The sequence below is a fragment of the Passer domesticus genome, chromosome 11, assembly GCF_036417665.1.
Source record: "Passer domesticus isolate bPasDom1 chromosome 11, bPasDom1.hap1, whole genome shotgun sequence".
Taxonomy (NCBI): domain Eukaryota; kingdom Metazoa; phylum Chordata; class Aves; order Passeriformes; family Passeridae; genus Passer; species Passer domesticus.
In genome coordinates, this window is record NC_087484.1 from 2,935,870 (window position 1) to 2,944,925 (window position 9,056).

General features: G+C 40.9%; 1 long non-coding RNA gene across 1 annotated transcript; it reads right to left on the minus strand.

The window, feature by feature from the left end:
* Positions 1 to 353: 353 nt before the first annotated feature.
* Positions 354 to 4,328, minus strand: LOC135278383 (uncharacterized). The gene is made up of 3 exons (XR_010345898.1): positions 4,165 to 4,328; positions 2,032 to 2,242; positions 354 to 442 (listed from the first exon to the last, which is right to left on the minus strand). It is a non-coding gene; the product is annotated as an uncharacterized LOC135278383 (long non-coding RNA).
* Between the last annotated feature and the right edge of the window lie 4,728 nt (positions 4,329 to 9,056).

The following is a 9,056-nucleotide window of genomic DNA, read 5'->3' on the forward strand; positions in this document are numbered from 1 at the left end:
AATCCTGGTGCACATGCTGTAAGTGGGTTACGCAGCCAGATACTAAAGCAATCATTTTATCATTGTCAGAGTGAATATAATGCCTACAGCAATCAATTGGACTTTTATGGGAACAGTTAGCTCAGCTGGTTTTGCATTGAAAAAAATGCACTGAAGTGCCCATTATCCATCTCCACTGTCAAAGGACAAGCCAGGATCTTGGCTTTCATTCCCAAGAGTGTGAAACTCTGTCTTGGAACTGAAATGAGAATATGAGAAAGGGCCAAAGTGGTCAGAAATGGCCAAGAGCAAAAATCTCAAGAGCCCCGGGAAGAATACACCAGAATTACCTGGTTTAGGTACAAAATTTGGGACAAGCACAGGTTCCAGCTGTGGTTTCTGTAGCCATGCAGGGCGGGAGGTGGTCCTGACCAGATAAGGAGGAGTGAAGATGATAAAGGTGCTAAAAAAAAGGTAGAGGAGTGAGAAATGAGAGCCTTGGTTGGAGAGAAGTGTTAAAGGAGATCCCAGTGCTGGTGTGGGTGAAAAATGAGGACAAACAAGGGAGCTTTCTCCAGTGGTGCTGCAGAGGGTTAGAAATCAGATTTGTCCAACAGCTGGCAGAATTGCCAGGATTTCTGCAGCTACTCCCCCTCATTCCCAGCAGTTCCAGGGCTCAGGCGGGCTCTTTGCTTCAGGTCCTCACCTGGCCCCCTGTTGTCCCAAGCAGCCTCACTAATTTACCTTTTCACAGAAATTTCAGTGACTCAATTATTGTTCACTTCAGCACTCTGTGCACCAGTGGTCTGATGCACCAATCCCTACACAGAATTCCCCAGAAGAGAGGAATGTGTCTGCACTTCCTGATCCAGTCCAGGGGCCAAAAAGTGCCAAAAAATAACGTCCTTAGCTTGTTGTTGAATCTTAGGGATGCTGCATCAGTAATCATGGAAATTATTGGATAAGATATGGTGAGAGGGCCACCAAGACAGGCAAGGAATTCCCATGGGAAAGGTGAGGAACTCCTGTGCAGCAATTACTAAGTTTTGAAAACCTCAGGCTTATAGGAAAGACAGAAAATTTCCAGTGATGAAGTCCCTTGGAATAATTTCTGCTTTCTTTGTAGTGCACCGAGTCTCCTGAACATCTTAGCAAGAGATATTATAGCAATAAATCTTTTTATATTTTTGAAGGAAAATGAACAGTAAAGGTTAGGGCTTGAATATACCACTTAAAATAAAAGAATAAATACTTCTGCCAGCTGGTTAAACATTCAATGGCCAGATCCACAGGAGAAAATCTGTTAATTTTTCTGTTCACACCATCGAGCCTTACTCAGAGATTGCAAGTTGTGCAAACATAAAATCTTAAGACCTCAACTTCTATACTGCTAATTTGCAATGTTTTTCAGGAATTTGGTGGTAGAGAAGAATTTTCTGAATTTATTCTGAAAAGGCCCCACCAGCAATGGATGTATTTCAGATACCTCACAGTGCAGTCAAAGAAAACCAGAGGAATTAAATACTACTGAGGGTTAGGAAACAAAAAGCTTCCATAACACAGTGGGGGAGATTAGATCCCATCACAGCCAGGCTTTGTGCATTGAATCACATCATTCCAATGAGCAGGAATTATAATTATAATCTTAATTCATTGGCAAACATAGTTCTCAAGGGGAGTCAGGTACATGCAAGCACAGTACCTGTACACACAGACACTGCTCAGAAGGGAATTGGAAATTTTTTAATTAATGCCATGCAGAAATCCATCTACTGACAATTATCTCAATAAAAATTGATTTTCTTGTTATTGAGTATAGATTATTTAACTTAATACCATATTCACCTGGGCACCTATCATGCATAAAAACTGCAGTCAGGTTAGAAAAATTCCACAGTTAAATTAATTCCACAGAGGAAAACTGGGTGGAAAACAAGGCTTTGTTATTGCTGACATTAAACAAAACATAAAAAATCATTAAAGCCAAGTGGCTATGTAGGGGCAGCTCAGTTGCCCACTTAGTTTGGTAATTAAAAGCTGGAGAACACTCACCTGTGTCCACACGGGGGTTTTATGATGCAGTTCTGTAGCTGGGAGGGATCTGGCAGACTCCCAGGTTTACCTGCTGCCTGAGCAGGCTCTCCTGGGCTCAGGCTGTGCCTCCAGACAGGATCCAGCAGCTCTGGCATTCCTGGCATTCCTGCACCTCCAGCAGCTCTGGCACTCCTGGCATTCCTGCACCTCGAACTTCCAGGGCTGACACCTAAATGGATGGCAAAGGAGAAGTAAAACTGAGGGAAATTCAGAAAACAATGGCAGATGCTTAAACAAAAATCCATGGCCAGCTGGTTAAGAAGGAGATAGGCACTTTTCAGAAGCCTAAAGCTGCAGCTGAGGATGCTGGCCTAGGGAGAGGCAGGATATTTATCTGACCAAGAGCCATTGGAAAAATCCAAACACTGCAGCAAATTCAGCCAAGCCAAAACATCAATCCCTTGCAATCTCTTCTCCAGTAGTGTGGATGTTCCAGCAAAAGCTTCTCAGCCCTCTGTGAGCTGTTCCTTTCCTTTATTGCAAAGGCCACATGTATTTCCCCTACCTTACCTTGAAATGTCTCGTTCCTGTCTTTGATTTCAGCTGGTTCGACTTGACACCCTTTTTTCCCCCCCACAAAAGCAGTTTACTGACTGCTGAGCTGAAAAGCCCACTGTGACACAAGCAGAACTCTTTATACTAAAAACCAGAGATGTGGAGAATGGCATTATGCACGGCAAGAGCTTGAGATGCTGGGAATAATATTCAAAGAACAGGAACGTGAGAAGTTCGGAGCTGCCAATGGAAACAAAGGGAGCAGCAAGAAAGGAGACTGTAGGAAATGTCTTGTCAGTGACTCCTGGCCTGGAATTGAATCCCTAGGTGGGCCTGTGGCAGTCTCTGGAATGCTGATGAGGTGCTTAACATTACCCAGTACTGGGCTGAGTTTGTGACTAGAGAAAACAGAGAATGAGAAATGGGAATACAGAACTGCTGGCAGAGCTGGGGGAAACAACAACCAGGGATTCTGCATGAACCAGGGATTCTGCATGAATCCTGGAGAAACAGGCTGGAAGAACAAGAGGAACCTTGGTGGCACAGAGCATTTGACAACCACGACGCTCCCAGAGCTCCTGGCACTCTGGAGGACACAACAGATCCATGACAACCTTTGGGGTCAAAGACTGTTCAAGGGGTGACCCATGAGCATCTCGTTCTTCTTTCCCTGGATTTCTTTGCATTCAGGACATATTTTTACTCAGCTGAGAAGATCTGAATTGCAGCAAGGAGTATTTAGTGTTTGCACCAACACCAAGAAATATTTTGCCACTGATATTCTACTTTGGTGTATTTTAGTAAGAAATATTTTTAGATTAATGTCCCAGATATTACATATTGAGTATTTTCAGATCATAAACAGCCATCAGAAATTAATAATAATTTTAGCAGAAAGAAAATTAAGAATATAATTTACCATCAGAAAAAACCTTGGAAAATAAATCTGCAAGAGCAATCTAGAACTATTTTTAGGATGTTGACTTGTTTTGGATCCTCTGAAACCTGAAATGACAAAGCTCTGCTTTTAACAACATGAGATAGAAAATTCTCCCCTTGTGTATTTTTTAAATCTTATAGAAGAGACATCTTGTAACAATTCCACAGCGATGAAGTTGTCAGCAGTGTGATCAGGTAACCTGCCAAGGTTTCAAAACACTTTAGATATAAAAAGAAAACTGGCATTGAAAAATATAAATCCTACTTTTAAAAATAAATTTTTGAGCATTGTGCAAGCAGTTTGTGCAACCACAAATTCAAATATTCAAAAATAAATCAAATTTACAGCTATTAAGTTGAACAGCAGTAAGATACCTATGAATGTACTGCTGTCATTTCTAAAACATTTAATATATAAGGAGGGACCATATTACTTTCCCCAGCCTCTCACCAAATAACGTGTATTTTTTTTTCCAGAGATAATTTCAATATTCTATCAAAAGGTGGAAGTGTTTTGGGGTTTTTTTGACAAAAAACAGAGATGTCCTTCTCAGAAATGTGGTGACTTGGAACAGCCATCCAAACTTTGTAAGAAGACATCAATATAAACATCCCATGGACAAGGAGCCAACCCTAAATCCTCAATTCTCTGCTCACCAATGTTGCAAGTCTTTGATTCTTTTTTGCCAAGGTCGGGATTAAATGTGTGAGATATTTCTAGTTGGGACTCAGATGTTTATTAGTTCTTATCCATGTCACAGACTCACAAACCCTGAGTTCTGCAGCACTTCAATACAACAAACTAAAAATGCAGCTATATTCTAAACCCTTAAACTCTGAGTTTCCCACCCTGTGATATCACACACTTCTATTCAAACTCCACACCCACAATCCCAGTCCCATCATTCCATTTTGGAAGCTTCTCCACGGCCTCAGGTCAATGCAGTGTTCTCTTGGTGGTCAGTGCCTGGCAGCACAGAAAGTCACAAATTCTCAGTGACCAGGGTTCCAACACACCAAAGTCCAGCTTAACTCAGATAACATTGGGCAGCAAGTTTCAGAACTGATGGGAATTTCTCTTCCTGCTGTGTTTCCAAAGTAAAATGCCAGCCTGTCAAAAACCAAATGTTCTGCAGAGCATTGTGGGCTCTGCCCAGGTTTGGAAGGTAGGCAGGGGAAGGCACCCAGGTGCCTCTGTTCCCTGGGACCTGGATAAACCCCTCTGTGTCCCGGGATCTGGATAAACCCCTCTGTGTCGCGGGATCTGGATAAACCCCTCTGCGTCCCGGGATCTGGATAAACTCCTGGGAGCAGCTCATCTGTGAGCAAACGGGATCCTGAACCGGCGCCAAGGCTGAGTAAGTACCACTGGCAAGTCGAGATGCCTCAGGGCACCTTGAGCTCACACACCCGATTTTTCCACTCTGTCAAAAATGATATGAGAAGAGATTACATCATGGAACCTGCCACCTCCTTTTGTCTTTTGCTGAATCCCCGTCCTCCCCCCAGCCCGGCTTGTGCAATCCCCTCACGCACCTGGCACATCTCCCAGAGCTCACACCGAGTTTCATTAGAGAGGGAGAACGCTGATTTGGGGTGATCTGCTCTGTGTCTCCATAAAATATGTCCCTACCTCCTGATTCAGGTTGTAGAGGAAATCTGTGGCCAGCAGAGCATGAATAAGATGAGGAGCTCTTACATGTCTAATGTCGTCCTGCAGGTTAGAGGAGGCAGGAGGCAGAAAACATCTCCCTGGATGTGATGTCTGTGGCAGTGCCAGACTGGAGCCGTGCTGACAACCAGCTTGCAACACAGAAGGCAACCTCTTAATAAACACTAAACCCTTCTAACCTGAAAGATTGCAGCCACTCTAATTACCAGAAATTAAATTGTTCAAGGAAGGCTCGGAGAAATGTAAGTGGCTGTGGGGCCAGAGAACAATGATATTTTTGCCTTTCTTTTTCCTTCTGACAGGATCTAATCCACTGGGTGGTATTACAGCACATGAGATTAGTCAGAAATACATATACTTGCTAAAAATGGACCTCATTGAAAAGTGCTTGCAAGATTTTGTCATAAATAAAAATTAGGGTTTTTTTTTTTTCCTATGTCCTCTTGCAAGTGCCTGTGACATGTTCATTACCCAGAGACTTTGTTTTATAGAACATTTTTGAAAGGGATATTTTAGTTCTTGTATTTACACACAAATTGGTTTAATCACAAATTCATAGATATTTTGAGATATTTATGAGCACACTTGTAAATTATGATCTGTAAAGCTTTTAACTTGCTTTTCCCCACTTGGGCTCAAAAGAAATATTAGTTTGACAAGACTGAAGGCAGCAAGGACAGTTGCATTAAAAATTACGTGGTAATAACATTAATACATGAACCAGCCAATGTAGGACTGTCACTGCCACTACAGAATATAAAAGAAACCATGTAATTATGCCCAATCCAAATGCAGTCCAGTTGCCCACAACAGTGAGAATTTCTTATGCTGGAGAAAGTGATAGATGCTGAATAGATAACACCAGTTTCCAACAAGTACACCCTTGGAACAAAATAAATAACAATAAAATCGATTATATCGTGTCATATGCCTTTTGTTTCTATGGGAATCAAGTTTTATTTCCCTCAGTAATTTTGTTTGCTGAAGGAATGGATTAGAGAATCACACTAGAGAGATCTTGTAATTCACAGCCTCAGCTCTTATGCCCTGAAAGTTCTTTTTTCAGAGACTTTTCTCCCTTAACCAGGCAGAAAGTACATCCTTGCATATCCCCACATCACCACATTTCATATTCTTGCTGCTGTACTTCAGTAATTCCTCTGGTGACAGAGAAGGTTATTCAGGTCTGGAAGGGTCTCTGTTGAGCTGGGGCAAACATATTTAGCTAAGTCCCTTTTTTTGATAATGTCATTTGGCAAACAGTCCAAACTGTTTGTCTGAACCTCGTTCATGCCCTCCAGCACACCAGATTTGGAGACAGCTGCCAGGCCAGCAAGATGTCAGAGCTGCTGACACCCCTGAGTTCATGCAAAATGAGGGGGCACAAGAAAACAGGGAAAAACCCATCTAATACCTCATTAGGATCTGAAGATCAGATTCTGAAACCTCCCCTCCTCTCTGCAGCAAATATTTCTTAGGTTAAAAATCTAGCGACTTCTAAACTTATACTCTTCAAATTTGTCAAGTCCTCTCTATCATTCATTAGAACTGCCTCAAAATCACAAGACATTTGACCAAATAACAAGAGTTTTGTTGCAATGCTTGGAGCTGGCTTTAAAATGCTGATGTCCTTTCCAAAAAGAAAGTGTGGTTGTGCCATACATCCATAGCCCACAGCAGAATGTGATTTACAGTCTTTGAGAGGCATCACATAAATATTGTATAACATTACAGTCCTGTACAGAATCCAGACTGGTTTAGGCAGGAAGGGACTTTAAAATTCATGGTGTCCCATGGCAGGGACATCTTTCACTATCCCAGGGTGCTCCAACCTGGCCCTGGACACTTCCAGGAATTATTATCATAAAAATATCATCTCTACACTAAATGTTGCACAATTTAATGTGAATTTTACGTAGATCAACACCAGAGAGGTTCATACAAATTGATCCAAGAAAAACACCAACTCAGCTATAAAGTATTTGTGTTTTATACTCCTACAAAGCTGAAAACTGACAGGGTTTCTGATTTGGATTTAATTCTGACTGTGGATTGTACATTCTGTTCATGAGGACCAAAGGCTCCTGGCTGGGTCATCAGCTGCTTTAGGTGACTCCATCTATACCCATTGTTTAATTTTTCTTTGCTAAAATACTGGGATCCATTCAATGTTCTAAGACAAGCACCCTCAGATATTAATCCCTCTTTTTGTGACTGTTTTGATAGGGTTTTTTTAAATTAAGTTCTCTATTTTTGTTACAACGGGCAGGGAAAGTAAGAAAAACCTGTGATATATCATTTGGCCTTTCACATCACTTAATAAAGGAACATGTGTGATATGAAGATAGGATCTACCCACATAATATCCCTTTGTACAGTTTAAGAGTGACACATTTCAGAGGCTACACTTCACCAGAAAAAAAACCACATTTCATTGTTCACCTTGTGCTGATATGATCTGCAATCCATGAGATGATGTGAAGGGAAGGCAGTGTCAGAAGAACTGTGTGACTTAAGCTGAGAAGAAAATAAAACATTCAGTAAAAGTAAATAAATAAATCATTACTAAACCAAAGTATGAAAAAACTGCACAGGAAAAAAATGCAATTAAAAAACTCAGTGGTTATCGCTGTATATAACTAAGGCAAGAAATTCTCAGGAGACGTAAAATTATACAAAACAATGGTTTGAAATTATTTTGAGAAGTTAATGCAAAATAATTTTGGTTGGGATTGTTTAAAATGTTTTCTACAAGATTCTATGATCATATTTAGCAGATACTATTTGAATTTGCTTTGACATAAATACATTAAGGAACAATATTTGGAAATTTACAATATAGAAAATTACAAATGTTCAGATACAGACTGGGTTTCTAAGGAAAGATAAGTGCTACTCACCTACTGGTTTTGTTCCTTTTTCTTTTTTTTTTTTCCTCTAAAAGAACTAGTTTCTTAGAAGGGAAAATGAGATCAATCTAATCTATCTGGACTTCAGTAAAACACCTGATTAATGGCCACGCTGGAAATTACTCGTTAAAGCAGTGTAGATGAGGATCAGCACAAAAAATGAGGGTGGCCTGAGCCCATCTGAAAGAGACAGAGGAGTGGACTGATGAGTTTAGGCTGAATTTCCCCACGGCAGCATGGATTTATTCCTTTGGCATTTTGATGCCTTACCCAGGGAATCTCTGCCCACCCACAGGATTCTTCCAGGTAAATACAGGGATGTGCAGAGCTGTTTAACCATGGAGTACTCTCAAAGAATAAGAGCACATAAACTGTGATCAGGATCATATTCATCTTCCTCCTAAAATCACCTAGAAATGAAAAAAGGTGGGTGTTGGCCTTTTCACGACATTGTGGCACGTCACTCTGTGAGTAATGGCTGTGAATAAATATTGCACCCAGGGCATTTTAATCTCCCTTCCATCTGAAGTTCCTAACGATATCAGTACTAACAGATTTATATTCCCCACCCAGCCAGGCTCAGCAAATGACAAACCCTGGTGTTCAATTGCATTAAATGATAATTAGTCAGTCTACTTTGGATCTGATGGTTAATAGATCATGTCAAAGGCTTCCTTATGAAGAAGATTGAATTGGAATTTCATCTATAGCATTAACATAATGCATTACGATAATGGGTCCCAATCCCACACCTGAAGCTTCAAGGAAGTTTGGATATGGAAATCAACCTAAATCCAAGATTTCAGCCTCAAGTGTTTCACTGTGCAATATGCCAAACCAGAATCTATGTATTCTTCTCCCCCTGGACTTGGGGTAAATTGAGATTTTACATTAATAGTGAATTAGATTATCTGAGTTGAGCATGACAAGGCAGCGCTTCCAAGATGTAACTGGGAATAATGGGGTGA